Source organism: Amblyomma maculatum, chromosome 1 (genome assembly GCF_055883805.1).
Source record: "Amblyomma maculatum isolate TAMU_Amacu chromosome 1, ASM5588380v1, whole genome shotgun sequence".
NCBI lineage: Eukaryota > Metazoa > Arthropoda > Arachnida > Ixodida > Ixodidae > Amblyomma > Amblyomma maculatum.
The window spans coordinates 44,898,815-44,915,232 of record NC_139344.1 but is presented as its reverse complement, the minus strand read 5'-3'; the positions used below and the strand labels follow the sequence as shown (position 1 = coordinate 44,915,232).

General features: G+C 46.7%; 1 pseudogene; it reads left to right on the top strand.

Annotated features, from left to right (window-relative positions):
• Positions 1–12,459, top strand: part of LOC146202253 (uncharacterized) — a 43,330-nt pseudogene extending 30,871 nt beyond the window's left edge.
• Positions 12,460–16,418: the final 3,959 nt, after the last annotated feature.

Below are 16,418 nucleotides of genomic sequence, written 5' to 3'. Positions count from 1 at the left end.
AAATAATACCACGTGACTAGCGCATTTGTGCGCCGCGATTGTGGTGCTCTCAGTCGTGGTTTGAGCGAACGAAATCAGCTGCGGCCGTGACCCGATGGTCCCGTTGCAGCGGCAGGCAGAAATGTTGGCGATGGTTCGAGCGAGCTCGAGCTCGCCCGTCGCCACAGCGATTTTGGCCAGGCCTGCTCACCGCAGCAGCCTACATCACGACAGGCGGATGGCGATAAAGAACCGGCAAATGAAGTTGGAGCGCTAATTTTAGTCGAGTCACAGGATGTCATATCGCCCCTTTACCCAAGCCTGTATGCGCAGATTCAGTGGCTGATACCTTATCGCTCATTCGTTTGTAGTGACTTTCGCTGATGGGAGAGAAGGAGGCCTTGTTAGAATGTCGGTGGTGTCGGCTCGCCGCTCTCGCTGCTACTGCACCGTCACGTGGGCCGGCTGTCTGACGGCTGTCTGACCATTAACGGTGACGTTACTTTTTTTTACGGCAAATTACACCGCACACCGTGTAAGGCTTCCATTACGTAGCTCTTGCAGAGGAAAGAACCGAAACTGAAACAGGCGGTATGAAATAGTATTAAATGATATATAGTATCCTAAATTGTCAAATGCTGAAAAGAAACGCGCGTTCATTACGTTTGCTTAAACCACAAACATAGGCAAACCAGGGGGGAGGGGGATTTAAGCTTTCCCCTTGAAGCTATATAGAGCGCATCCCAAGGTCATATTTCATCACTTTTTTTTTTTTTTTGCGATCCATGCAAGCCGTCTTTTTGATCGGCAATAACTCTACGGATAAGTAAACAAAGCTTACCGTTAGCTAGCTCTCTATGAAGTTCACTGTATACAACTATAGGCTAAACAACGAATCAAGGAAAGAAAGGCCGCATATGTTACTGACTGCACTCGTCTCCCATTTACCTCTGCTGATGAATTAAGGGACGCATGCTTCTTTGTGCCCTCGGTTTGCCTATACGCAGCCCGTGTAATAGATAACCCCTTAGTACCGCGATGTCGTGAGCTTTAGTGCGCTCTCCGGAAGTTACCGACAAACTCGAGCCTTTACAAACATGCTCTCTCAAGTACGTTTTCGGACAGGAAAGAGGGCAGTTATTGATCTATGTAGCCAGGTATTTATTGGCACAGAAAAGTGCTTTCAGCCTGCAACACGATATCAATGCTTGAAATGTCGTAGTGCAGGTGAGATGAGTTTAGTGCGATCGCAAATGTGCACCTACTACAACGACAATAACAGCAAATAATTTCAAACACCGGTAATATATATTCCTTGTGCGAAAGCATACATGTCGAGGACCTTTTATTTTCTCTCTCTTCTTTTCTCTTTCTTGTGTATACGTCCACATAAGTGTGCTTCGGGAATCGTTGCACAAACCCATCACGCGGTCTCTCCGCCTGCGCACAAATTATTTTCACCTATCTTAATGCGAGCGTTTCCAATGCATGCCTGTGCTATGTATAGCGCCTTGAGGATACATCATTTTGTAATAAAACCTCAACACACGAGCGATATGTGAGCAAGCACGTCTAAAGCTATAGCGTCAAGAAAATGCTGTACAATAAGATCATCAGCGGTGCATGGGATTAAGGTATCAGTGGTTACAAAACTGGGAGTCTCCAACAGAGCAGTCAGAATAATATATTGTGATCTTGGAAATAAATTCACATTGCGCATTTAAGTTACAGAGCTGACAATTTTTCTTTATATCAACTGCGGAGACGTACCGGACGGGTTGGAGCAAAAATGGCTAACCAATTATCGCAACGCCACCGACCGTTAAACAGAGAGCACAAAGGAAACTCGACTGTCGTCTCTAGTTTAGCGTCTAGGCATTACCCGGAAAAATTGAGGGAGCAGCTGCGCAATACTTTGCGCCTTTTCTCTGTGACGACAGCATTTCAGAGTAGGTGCGCCCAGAATGAGCCTCACTCCGTTATGGCATGTTAAACGAAGCGCCGTTGATTGACTGCGAATTCAGCTGTACATTGCGCTAGAAGCCTTGCCTGTCGTGCTTACTTCATATCCATATATCTATTTTTTTTTTTCTTTATGCAGGCCAGCCGTGGCGACGTCTCAGCTGCTCTTCGATGCTCTTCCGAGAACCATGACGGGCCAATGCCGGGCTCTCAAAGTGGCTAGTCCACGGGGTGCTGCGCGGGTGTTCGCTTCTCGACACCACCCTGCCCTTATACACGCACTGTGGCAACTGGCCCGTGCGAAAGAGAGACCCATCTTCGCGACGACTGTCTTCGAGTCGCATTAAAAATTTCGAAACAGAAGCCACCTCCGAGTGAATTATGGGCGTGAATACTAACGAATCCAACGCCCCCTCGCAACAGGTAGTCGCAGTGGAAGCACATTCATGCGGATGACAATTGCTCGACGACGCCGCGTCCAACCTCAAAACGTCGCGGGCGTCAAGTAATCCCGCGCTGCGGCTGAGTCGACAGCAGTGTCCTCGAGCCTGTTGTCACTTTTAATGCGCGTCAGACTGCCGCTCGCCTTTCCCCCTGCCCCTCCTCCCTCTCCTTCCTTCGGAAGCAGCGGGTGGTCTTCTGTTGGCGGCAGCGCCGCTCTTGAGGATGAGTCCGCGGTCGCCCTTGGCCACGCCGTTCCGCTTGCGTTGCCCGACCGCGCTGCGCAGGCCGTGGGGCCCTTGGTGGCGCTAGGTCCTCGCGTCGGAAAATACAAATCCATCAGCCCCGCGCAGTCTTCCCGCCACGTGGCCCTACTCGCAATATGACGGGAGCCGCAATCTCATCCGGCTGCGCACGCTCAGGTAGACGGGTGGCACGCAGCGCTTCCGTCCAAGCACTGTATGCCGGAGACTTATTTTGTGTTAAGTGGCCCGGAAAAATGAGAAGCTGTAGATTTGTGCGACTCTTTTGGAGACCATAGGCTCTGCGGCGTTCCGTGGACATTTTAGGCCTTCCTTCTTTTCTTTTCTTTATTATTTTTTTTTTTTTTCAGAGAAAGGAGTATGACAGACTTTCTCTTCGCTGTCAACGTAGCATGTCGCAATGGGAACCTCACGCGTTATACTGCTTGCTGAATGGAATATTATGCGCAGGAACCGGGGCCCACGCGGACTGTAGAGTGGGCGCCCTTTTGAAAGTGGCTCTGGCGGTCACTTCATCCGGGTGCCACTGGGAGAGCGTGCTCTTACAAAAGGCACTTGCTTGGAGTTTTTTATCCTTAAAAGCCGTGTTCGCATTTGAGGTTTTTAAACCGAAAGCTTGAATAGCTTCGGTAAAGGGCCAAATATTATAGATATAGAGAACCTAATAGTGGAGTCAATGTCACACCACAGAGCATCACGCTAGGAAAGGAGAAAACCGAAGTTGAGGAAGAGTGAAAAATTGGCGGAATGCGCTCGCTCAACGAGAGAGCGTAGCTCGGGCTGTTTGCTGTGCCAACATAAGTCGCCCTCACGCGACCCGATGCACAGCACTGCATCATCAAACGCGGAGCCGCTGGTGACGACGCAGGAACAGTTGCTCGCGTGTAGTAAGTACTGTGTTGGACTCGAAGCTAAATTATAACTCGATAAGGTTGACGTAGCCTATTTTTTCTCTGTATTCTTGTGGGCTGACGTCGTTGGTGCCGTTGCCTCAGGACGTCACCACGACCAGAGGTTGGCAATCGACGAGTAGAAGCTAACACGTGGCCACTATGTTGGGGAGCGCAGTGGCCGCCGCAAGAGAGGCGGTTACTGTGGAAGACAAGACCGCGAAGCGCGGACAAGACGCAACTCGCCATTCGATCGATGCTCAAAGATTGGTTTTGGCAGCGGGCCTGAATAATACACAAGGTAACCAATGACCGAAAAAGAGCTATTCAGCGCGCCAAAAGCTGCACGACGTTTAAGTTGCTCCGGAGTAGACAAAGCACGTTGCGCATTTCGCGCCGTTTTGAACAATTCGCGTTGGCGGCAAGACCATACTTCCCAGATCCCAATCTGTCATCTTGAGAAGCCACGCACTTCAAGCCTGGCCTGGATGCAGAACAATGGCTGACCGATCGGGGCTGCAGGATAGCTTCGGCTAATTGATACCTGGATAAAGGCTTCAGCCAGAGATGTAAACTACAGGTAATAAAATATTTATTACTATTACACTGTCTGATGCGCTGGAAACGCATTGATAACAGACTACTCTATGCACCACGATACCACGCCCTCTGCCTTAAATGGCTCGAAACGCGAGCAAAATAACTCTGCATTGCTTGTAGCGCAGTTATTGGCCCAGCCCACGGCCGGACTCGATTACACGCGAGCAGGCGCATGCATATGTTCTAGACTTGCTGTACCCACTCCAAAGGCGTCACTGAGGAGAGAAGTGTTAGTCATGCTTTTGGTCCCTTAATTGCTGCGCTCGCAATGAATCACCCGCCTATGAGCATATACGCAACCCCGTCGCGCATGCAGTTGGTTATCGCGACACTGAGCTACAAGCACGCGTTGGCGCGTTACTGTTAGATTTATGGAACATTGAGCTATTTAAGAACAAGCTACATGCGGGCTCCAGCGTGACCCGTACGGCGGAAAAATATTTGTTGCCGACGTCAGCATGACCGCTTCTTACCCCAGCCGCCGCCTACACGCACAAAGGGAGCGCCGTGGCGATGAGCGAACGTGCATAAACATACCCCCACGCTGCCAGCTCACCGCTGACAAAAATTACGCCTCGCGCCGGTATCATTCAACGGCAGCATGTGAGCAGAGGCGCCAGAGCGCCTCTGCTGAGCAGCAGCCTCCCAGCGGATCGGCACCTCCTGCGCAAGTTCTATGAGAATTGTCGAAAGGCTGCCGTCCCTTTCTGAGCTGAAATTTGCTCAAGACAAAATGTCGTATCGTCTCAACATGCACACAGCAGAAAGACGGCGCGCGAGGTGGCGAAAACTCAGGGAATGCTCAAGCATAATTAAGAGTAGATGCGATAGCATCGCCCCGCCGGGGTGGCGCAGTGGTTACGGCGCTCGCTACTCTTTCCCAAGGATGCGGGATCGAATCCCGGCCTCGGCGGCCGCTTTTCGATGGAGGCGAAAAGCAAGGCGTCCGTGTGCTGTGCTATGTCAGTGTGCGTTAAAGAACCCCAGGTGGTCGAAATTTCTGGAGTCCTCCACTACGGCGTCTCTCATAGCTTGAGTCGTTTCGGGACGTTAAACCCAACAAACCAACCAACCAGCGATAGCATTGTCAAAATAATTGAGGCTAAGTGAAAAACTTAATGAGTTCCCAAGGAGTATTCCTGATAAGTAGTGCGAATTAGTAGTACAAACAACAAGGCAACGCAGTAGTGCGATACTTAAACTCACTATAAGTATTATAGCTAAAGAGTAAGGTAGTAGGAAGGCTGCTTAGCGGTGCTAATTGGTCGTCTTAATGTGAACTGAGGGGTGCCCTCACGTAATATATGGCGGTTGTCTACTGCACGGTTCCGCTTGACCATCGTTCTACTTTTGAGTGTAAGTGCTTTTCCTCCCTCAGAAGCACATTGCAATGCGGTTGATGACACCACAATCCTGCCAGTTACATGCCAACTTGGCCATGAAATTCTCGCAATAGTCAAGAGCTCGATGACTTCACAAGTTCACGTGACCTGGCCACGGAGCATGAATAGGCGGCTGGGCATGGGACTTTACCAAACCGATCAATCAGGGAATTTCCTGACACAAACAGGTGGGGTTTCGGTGCAACGATCACTGTTATCGTATCTCATTGATACCGCGTACTTTTACGAAAAAAAGTCACGGTATTGTTTAGAATAAAGCTTCTCTAGTGCGCCTATAGAGGCCCTGGGGGGCCGAAGATCAGAAAAGGTCAGATCACCTATGACTAGATCAACCTTTGTCCAAGGCTCCCCCTTGCTTATCTACAGGTTAATTCATTCCTCTCCACGGATCCCTATCCCACATAAAGCCGTTTTCCATGTCTAGAAAAATTCTGTTGTTTGCATTTTTCCACTGACTCTCGACTGCCTCCAGCTGCGCTTTCTTTTTGTCGGGACCTGCTCTGCTACCATATTAGACAATCAAATTTTTATCCTTGTTTTGCATGTCACTCATCGGTGTCATTTCCTTCTCTTTATTTTCACAGGAATATCATTTACCCGTGGTCTGCCTGCCATCCATATTGTTTTCATTCATTTTCAAAGGCTGCCCTGTAGGTATCCAAAGCGCATGCCCGGATGCTACTTCAAAGTCGGCAACATCTGCTTTGTTAATGGAGTATATTTTTTGCTATATCATCAGCCAGACTTTACCCACTGCGGGTCAAGAGTCTCTCCCATATTCATCCAGTTACCCGGTCCAGTGCTAGCTGTATCCACTTGACCACTGAAAGCATCTTAACCTAATCCATACAACTAATTTTCTGATGCCTTCTGCTAGACTTTCCTTCATTTAGATTTCAGTTTCTTACCTTTGGCCACCGACGGTTATCCTCCCTTCGCATTACATGTCCTGCCCATGTCCATTACTTCTTAATTTCAACTAGAATGTCACTAATCCGAGTTATTTCTCTGCATACTCTGCACGTTTTCTATCTCAACGTTACACCATTTCCAAAGCTCTCTGAATGGTCCTCGAGTTAATCAGAACCCTTTCCTTCAGCCGCCACGTTTCTACCTTATATAGGTGAGCACCGGTAAAATGCAACTACTATATACTCTCCTCTTGACCTGCGAGTACTTGTCAGGTGCACTCCATCCCAATCTGATTCTTCTTGTTATTTTCCCCTAGTCTCGATCTACGGCTAATTCCTGTCATTAGTAGGCCTATACCTTTATCACTTTCAGTGCCTCGCTACCTATTGTAAACTGCTATTTCTTTCCGAGGTTGTTGAATCTTGACATACGAGGTGTGTTAGAAAAGTAATGTGACTACTTTTTGTAACCATGAATTTTATTCTTTTTACACTTCAAGGTTATCCCCTCCAAAATAGCACCCTTCTGCATTTACACAGCGACGGAGACGTTTTTTTCCAATCTTCGTAGCAGTTCTGGAAGGCTTCTGCTGGAATACGTTTCAGCTCCTCTGTTACACTCTTCTGGATATTATCCAGAGTACCCATGTGACGCCCTTTCAGATGGGTTTTGAGCCGTGGAAATAAAAAACAAAGTCACAGGGACTGAGATCCGGTGAATAGGGGGGCTGCGGAACCACAGAGATACTGTTTCGTGCCAAAAAATCATTAATGGACATTGCCGTGTGACAGGGTGCATTGTCGTGGCGAAACATCCATTCCCGTGCAACGCCTGGTCGCACACGTGCAACCCGTTTCTTGAGACTTTCAAGAACTTCACGATAAAAGTTTGACTGAGAGTTTGTCCTGGAGGCACGAATTCCTTGTGGACGATCCCCCGACTGTCGAAAAAACAAATGAACATCGATTTAATTTTCGATTTTCTCATTCTCGCTTTCCTTGGACGGGAAGAATCTGTGGAGTGCCACTCCCGACTTTGGCGTTTTGTATCGGGATCATATTCAAAAATCCACTATTTATCACCTGTTATAACACGACTGAAGAATTCTGGCTTGCTCTCTAGGCACTCCAGAACATCAAGATACACATCTTTTCTGTTGTTCTTCTGCTCAGTGATGAGGTTCTTTGGAACCATCTTCGCGCACACTTTCCGCAAACCCAAATCCTGTGTTAAGATTTGACAGACGGTAAAAACGTTCAAATTCAGCTCCTGACTCACCATTCTCACCGTGAGCCGACGATCTGTCTTTACAAGAGACTTCACTCTTTTCACATTGTCATCCGTTCTTGAGGTTGAAGGTCGTCCCGCACGAGCTTAGTCATCCACTTCTCCTCGGCCTGCTAAAAAACACTTGTGCCATCTGAACACTTGGGCCCTGGATAGTGAATGTACTCCATAAGCCTTTTTCAACTTTTCATAGGTCACAGTAGCGGTTTCGCCAAGTTTCACACAAAATTTAATGGCGCAGCGTTGCTCATACTTTTGCCGGTCCATATTCATAGCGCACATGAAAGACGCAACTTCTCTTCAGATGTTCTCAAAAATCGTATAGCACCAACTTCAAACTGGTGCTGAGTCAAGGGCACGATCCAGACTAAATGCCGTATGAAAGGGGCGACAGCAGCGCCAGCGCTGTCGATTCCCGCTCAGTGTTGCCAGTCTCATTACTCTTCTAACACACAGTAGGTTTCTGCATAATAATTTTCGGGCCTCTTTCTGCTTTGGCTGTCAGGTCATTAATCATTATTTGCAATTCGTTCACAAAATTACTTATCCGTGCAATGTCATCAGAGTATCGCATATTACTGAGGTATACAGTCTTCATTAACCCTTTTAACTGGTGCCATTCCAGGTTTCTGAACACTTCCTCTAAGCAAGCGGAGAATAGTACTGAGGGGGTCTTGCCTTCTTGCCTAACCTCTTTCTCTGTTGGAATTTTGTTACTTTGTTTATGAAGGACTCGGTTGCTGCGCAGTCACTATAGATATCTTCCAGTACTTTCTCATATGCCACATCGAGGCCAACCGCACCCACGGTTTTTCCGCCGAAATATCTGAAATCTCCCTTCTCTTCAATAAAGAACATCGCTTATGAAACTCTTCACGACCAATTTAAAGTACACATGCTCTCTTAGCGACCATCGCTAGACTAATCTTTCTAACTTACTTTAATCGACCAAAAACTGTGCACCCAGATTTATATTCCGTGGTTATTTTTCCTACACCCCGATTACTCAATGCCGACCTGACTTCTGAGATTTCCCCTAATTCAAATGCTTTCGCGTAATTAAGGAACCTTGTGTATAGGGTTGGTTATATTGCGAGTATTTTTCTACCACCTGGTTGATAGTATCGATATGATCGATGGTAGAGCGTCTTTTCTGAGCGCGTGCCTGATCCGCTCGTTGAGTGAAGTCCAACGTTGCCATGATACGTATATGTAACAGATAGTAAGCTGATCGGTTTGTAATTGTTGAATTCCTTAGCGTCCCATTTCTTTAGGATTAAGAGAGTGTTAGCGTTCTTTTATGGTTCTGGTACCGTCGATGTCATAAGACATCGCGTATATAGGATGGCCAGTTTCTAAAGCACGATGTTCCCACCGCCCTTCAACAAATCTGTAGTTACCTGATCCTCTCCCAGCTGCGTTCCCCATTTTTATAGCATGCAAAGATTTCTTGAACTTTTTCTTTTGTTATGGGTGGAACGTCTGACTGCTGTTCACTACTGCCAGTCTCACTGTCACCTTGATTAATTAGGCTACTGTATAGATCAGCGTAGAATTCCTCGGCCACCTTTACTGTCTTATCCATATTAGTAATGAAACTGCCCACCTTGTCCCTTAGCGCACACAGCCGATTTTTGCCTGTGTCTTGTTTCCTTTTCACCGCTTTCAGGCTACCGCCGTTCTTGAGAGCATGCTCGATTCTCTTCATGCTATACTTTCTTATGTCGGACACTTCACGCTTATTGGTTAGTGTTTATAGCCCTGAGAGTTCGATCTTGTCTGTTCGAATAGAGGCTTTTATGCTTGGCATTTTTTTAATAGATTTTTCGGTTGTTTATAGAGTTTACAGTCTACATATAGTTTTCTACATGAAATCACCGTTTCAGTGTGATAATTGTGAGTAGCTTTATTAGTCATGGATCAATTTCAAAGATCTAAGTGAGATTGTACCGGTTAATCTTCTCTGCTCTGTTTAACAATTTATGTGAAGTGAAGACGGACCGAAACGAATATTTTGCATTCTCTATCATTCTCTTGAGTTCGACGGACCTTAGTCACGCAGGCAAGCGCCACAGTGGACCTCCGTTTTAAATTAGATGTTTTAGCTTGCACCTTAAAATATTATAGACGCCTATTTTTCGGGTTGGCATTATATCCTTTGTAATAATGCGTAAGACATTACGGTACAAGTATCACCACGTGATATTCGCCTACGACGGCTATATAATTTATAATCGAATTCGTTCATCTGTTTTGGTTTCAGCAGCCGAGAGATAGCTATGATGTCAGTCAACTCTGGGTGACGTGAGAGATGAAAACAAAATTAGTTGTGGTTTATCTCTGGGTAACCCTAGTTGAATTGCGAAAGCAACGGCGGAAGCTTCTTTTACCTGCTACATTATTCCCCTATCACGCCCTATGAGAGTAAGGTGCTACATTATAGGGGACCCTTAAGCTGATCCTTTAAGGGTATGACGCGAGAGCGTAAGCTACCAGCCCACATATTAAGTCACGCTTTGACCAAGCCGTATGAACGTGCCAGCGTGTCGTACAAGTAACGAGAATGCAAACGGTTCTGGCAGGATGATTCTGATAAAACCCTCTCATACGAAAGGAGCAACCCGAGTTAGCAGCTCCTGCCCGTTGCGTAGGGGTAACGTGAATTCAAAAGTCATGGCAGGCTGATATTTTTTTATGAGGAGACCACTGCTACGCTTCTTCACGGCGTAGCTGCGGCCACCTGAGGTCTCGATCTGGACGTATGCTTCTCTGCCCGCGGAGCACACATTTGGCAGGAGCGAGCGGCAGCGGCGCGGTGCCGACTGCGGCACCTTCTGGCAGAGCTCGCCTAAGCAGTTACTAAGCGTGGCTGTTCAATGTCATTCGTGGCCACGGCCACGCCCAAGGAGGTGATAAAAAACTGCAGTTTTTTTCATAACCTCCTTGACCACGCCTTACGCGACGAGCTGAAACCTGGTGTAATGTCGCTTTAGCAACAAAAACTGCGATATAATCGTTCCTCTGTAGTTTGAATTCACTGCAATTTTAAATCTAGTCTGCCTTATAAACAGAAGTCACAACAACTTAAAGTCAGCAATTCTATCGCCGTTTTTCATACTGCGTGTAACCTAGACTGAAATATGACGTCACCATCACTCGGCTGCTGAAACCGAAACCTAAACTGGTGAGAAAAGTCACTACTACATTTTTCAGCGGTCGTAAGGGAAAACCACATGGCGATCAGTGTACAGGAATGTCTTACACATTATTAACGAGAAACGTGCCCCCAAAATGGCAAAATATGGCATTTATGCTCCGTGAAGCACTTCGAAAAGCAGAACTGACAAAGTACTGCAATTCATTTTGAGTTTGAGAGCAAACAGAGCCACAGCCTCCGACAAACGAACCTGCTCCCTAAATGTGCATGCGAATTGCATTATTCACGCAGAAGCCTACATTTCTCGCTGCACAAACTTCAGGGGTTCAATCGGCACCTTTGACCGTGTGCAGGTGCACTGAATGGCCCTCAGGACGCACAAGGGAGCCGTCGCCACTAGAATCTTGGACTAGGAGCTGTATCGAAGGATTTTATTTTTACTTCTTAAGCATAATAGTTCACTGGTACTCACAGGGAACACACCTCACCTGTGATATTTTGCTAAGTCCATCACGCATTAAAAAAAAGGGCAGTACAGAAGTCAGTCGAACCAGACACTGGTTCTTAATGTGCGACCATAAAATATTCCCTACTTACCACAATCTCCTCGCAGCACCTACAAAAAAAAAAATCGAACACAAAAAAGCGTCTCCCATCCCGCGGCGCTCGCACGAGGCATTCTCAGAAAAAGCGGAACACATGCATTGGAGGCTCACAATACTGCGCAAGAGCGCCAGTACAGTTTCCAGTTGCCTGCAAATTACGAGTCCGACTACGGTGTCCGCTCGTCGCTGTGGCGTTCGACAGGGACAGGTCAGCGGTCTCTGTCACGCTGTCTTGGAGACCACTGCCTTCCGCTCCTAGCTCGCTCCGTCCCGTCTGGACAAATGAATACGGCCATGGTCCTTGTCTAGGAGCCGGGCCTTCCGGAAGGAGGATATCTGCTCACATTGTTCCAGGGCGACCATCTTGTCGGCGTACATCCTGCGGCTATCTGCGGCGCCCGCTCACCAACGTGGTGTTCACCAGGGCCAGTTCAGAGGTCTGTCACTCTGCCTTGGAGCCCATCACATTGCTCCTTGTCCGCTTCGTCGCGACTGGAACACAACATGCGGCCATAGTGCTCGTCTTCGAGCCGGACCCCCTGCAGGCCCCTGCAGGGAGGATATTTGATACCACTGCTCCAGGGCGACCATTTGGAACCGGACCCCCTGCATGGATGATATCTGCTGGCACTGCTCCAGGGCGACCATCGCGTGGACGGGCTACTTGCAGCTATCGGTGGCGCTCGCTGGTCGCCGTGGCGTGGACATAGCCAGGTCAGCAGTCTGCCTCCCTACCTTGGAGCCCAACGTCATCTTGCCCCTTGTCCACTTCGTTGCAACTTTATCAAAGCATGCGGCCATAGTGCTCGTTTTGCAGCCGGACCCCTGCAGGGAGAATACCTGCTGGCACTGCTCCAGGACGACCATCGCGTCAGCGCGCCTCCTGCGACTCTGGGCTCCATGCTGTTCTACTATGATTCGGCAGTCTCAGTAGCGCTACCGGAGACCCCGATCACCTGAATCCTCACCCACTCCGTCACGCCTGGACGAAGGCACGCGGCCACGGTCCCCGTCTTCTCTGTGCCGGGTCCTCCTGCCAAAAGTAAATGCACTGCCCTGTGTAGCAGTCGAGTGGACTTTTCGCTATGATCCACCAACGGTGCCAGCTAGACGCCTTAGCATTTATGTGGGGCCGTCTGATATCATCAGTCACTGGTGATCAGGCCTCACTGTCATCTAGATTCTCGCCCTCACAACCTCCATAAGCTCACACCACCATAGCCCTCGTCTCTGCTGAGCCCCTGTCCTTCATGGGAGTGCCTGTGGGCACTTATCCAGGACGACCATGAAGGGAACTGATCTCTAGTGTCTGCAATTTGGTGTACTTTTGTACTGATGCTTCCAAGATTACATCATGCAAGAAAGCAGCTCGGCAAATTTCGCTCCACGTCCAAGCTTTTAAACACTATCTTCAATACGTCGAAAGCCTACTGCCGGCTTCATTTAGCTGCGTCGTCCACACAGCTTAGTGGTCATCGCTATATCTGAGGCAATCACATCATTATAATGTCAACGTAAAAACAGTGTGGGAGGCTTAGATCCATTCATAGCGCACAAAACTTCAAACTGAAAAGAGGATTTATTTATTTATTTATTTATTTATTTATTTATTTATTTATTTATTTATTTATTTATTTATTTATTTATTTATTTATTTATTTATTTATTTATTTATTTATTTATTTATTTATATGGTTACTATCAGAGCCGTTGAGGCGTTACAGATAGGAGTGGTTTGACTACTCATACAAACATTAGAACTAAGAATTTTTTAACATAGGTGATGAAGAAGCGCAGATTTGAACGCTTCGGGTTCGGAAATGGAGACGATGCCGGCGGGCAGGTGGTTCCAGTCTAAGCTGGTCTTTGGGAGGAAAGAGTAGAAATACTGGTTAGTCCGGTAGTTTGGAACATTAACTTTAAAACGTGGTCAATGCGGGATGATATGTAACTCGGAGCAGTGAAAAGACTTTGTTTCAAGGATTCATTTCTGTAATATGTTTTGTGGAATGTGGAAAGTCGAGAAAAATGACGCCGCACCAAAAGTTCAGGAAGATCTAGAGATCTCTTCATGAGTGTGACACTAGATGAACGGGAGTAGTTATTCAAAATGAAACGAGCTGAACGATTCTGGACAGATTCTAAGATATTAATAAGAGTCTTGATGTTAGGATCCCACACAGAAGACGCGCATTCCATCTTACTACGAACGACCGTTTTGTAGAGAAGTAGCTTCAAAGAAACCGGAGCAAGTGAAAAGTTATGGCGAAGGAAGCCAAGCATGCGATTAGCGTTGCTACTTACATGTTCGATATGCGTTTTCCATGAGAGCTCACTGCTTATGTGTACGCCAAGATACTCATATACTGGAACAAAGTCTAAAGAAGAGCCATTAAGAACGTACGGATGTGGGTTAGCCTTGTTAGGATAAGTCGTGTTACTTTCATTGCTTTACATTTGGATACGTTAAGTTTCATTAACCAAGTTTCACACCATGCAGAAATGTTATTAATATCACGCTGCAAAACAACAGTATCAGATGGGTTAGAAATTTCCCTATATATCACACAGACATCAGCGAACAGCCGGATAGATGATGCTACAAGATCAGGAAGGTCATTAATATAGATTATAAAGAGGAGAGGTCCTAGTACTGATCCTTGAGGAACGCCCGATGTTACCGATGAAAGATTGGAGTTATGGTCATTAGCTGTCACGTATTGTGTGCGGCCCTCCAAAAAACATTCGATCCAGTGTAACAAGTCATTATCTATGTTAAGTTTACTAAGTTTTAGGAGTAGAAGAGGATGAGACACGGTGTCAAAGCCTTAGCGAAATCTATGAAAATGCAATCAACGACCGATGAATGATCCAAAGCTAAAAAAAGATCATTAGTAAAAGCTATTAATTGGGTTTCACAGGAATGATTACGTCGAAAATCATGTTGACTGGCTGTAAAAAAGGAATTGGACTCAAGATGTTTTACAAGGGCACAATAGAAAACATGTTCAAGTAATTTGCATGGTATAGATGTTATTGATATTGGTCTGTAATTGGAAGGGCAGTGAACATCACCAGACTTGTGCACCGGAACCACCTTGGCCACCTTCCAGTCGTCAGGGAGTGTACCGCACTGCAATGATTGAGTAAAAACGTCTGACAACATAGGTGCAGAATAATTGACGGTGTTTTTCAATAACTTGTTGCTGATACCGTCAACGCCTGCAGATGATGACACTTTAGCATTATCAATAAGTCATTTCAAAGTCATTTCCTAACTCTAATTTTGTAGGAGTTTATCGCACAACTCCTACAAAATTTGAGTTATTATTTATATGCTTATAAATATAAATACTCTTATAAATTTATATGCTTACAGCGTGGCGCGTTTTATTTCAGAAGGATAAGGAGGGAACTTCGCCACCTGCAGCCTGTGCAGGCATGATGCTCGAAAAGGCTTTTAGAAGGTTGGACATTTAAGTATATCAGGGGCTGACACAAATGAGATCACACATCCAAGAATGGGCGTAAATTTATATCATGCAAATGATTTTGCCTAAATACCCAGAACTTATCTAATGCATATGTGGCCAATCTTTAAGGTAAGGATGCACAAAAAGCTGCCGCGCGGCTTTCTAAACTACGCTGTCACCCCGCCGCGGTGGTGCAGTGGTTAGAGTGCTCGATTGCTGTACCGAAGGTTTCGGGATCGGAACGCGGCCATTGCGGCCACTTTTTGATGGAGGCGAAAAGCAAGGCGCCCATGAACTATGCAGTGTTAGTGCACTCTAAAAGAACCCCAGGTATTCGAAATTTCAAATCCCTTCGCTACGGAGTCTCTCATAAGCTGAGCCGCTTTGGGACGTTAAACCCCATGTACCTTAAACCCAAAACTATTGTTTGTTTGTATCGACTAGCCGTCTGATAGGGGGGTAGCTGTTTACCTACGCGTGGCAGCACCGGACGCATGCCGAAGAAGAGGAGGCAGTACCGGCACGAGAGAAAGAGAACGCCATGGACTTTCCCCTCGACCGGACGATGCCTACGCCGCCTCTCAAGCTACCGATGAATACCTGCAGACGCGGTCGCCCTTGACCGCCGACCGTCATAACCACACTGTCAACCCACCCTCTTGGGTACAGCATTTGAGCGCCCTAACCACTGCGCCACCGCGGCGAGCCTGTCAGACGTGATGTACTGAGCGTATGAAGTGCTACTTGCCATCGGTTTCAGGGGGATGACAATTTTGCCTAGCCTCTGTGCTTTGCAGACTAAAATCGGTGAAGTGCAGATTTTTGCAAAATGAGCATTTGATGACCACACGTGCTTAGTTTTTTTTTTTTCTATCTTCTAAGAACTCCCTTTTAAATGAGATGTGTTCCTTTGTAAGGAGACCGCAATCATTGCAGCGATACAGGCCAACTTCTATTTGTTCTTGGCATGCCTTTAACTATCTGAGTGTCTAACTTTATCCCTTATTGTACTGAGTGCTTTTGGCAAACGGATAAGCGGAGGCTAGTATCAATGATATATGTTGGTAGTAACCACACCTATGGGGAACTTCAGGCTTTCAATGTCTGTTAGCATTTCTTCTTGCTGTATGTTCTCTTTTTACCAAATGTACTCAACAATGGCAATTGCGCTTCCAGATCTGAACAAAACATTGACGAGGAAGCAGCAAAAGCTGTCGGGAAGCTCCGAAGAACTTATATGGAACACAAATAATACGCATGCTTTCCGAGCTTATTTTGAGCTTAGGAGAGATACAGAGAAAAACCCTTTAATGAAAAAAAGGAGAGAAGTTGGCCGTAGTTTCAAACCTGTTAACGCGCTATTCTGCGCAGGGAAGGGAATCGAAGGCATGAACGGGGAAGTGTTGAGAATGGATAAAAAAAAAAAAAGAATAAAAGAAAACGTAT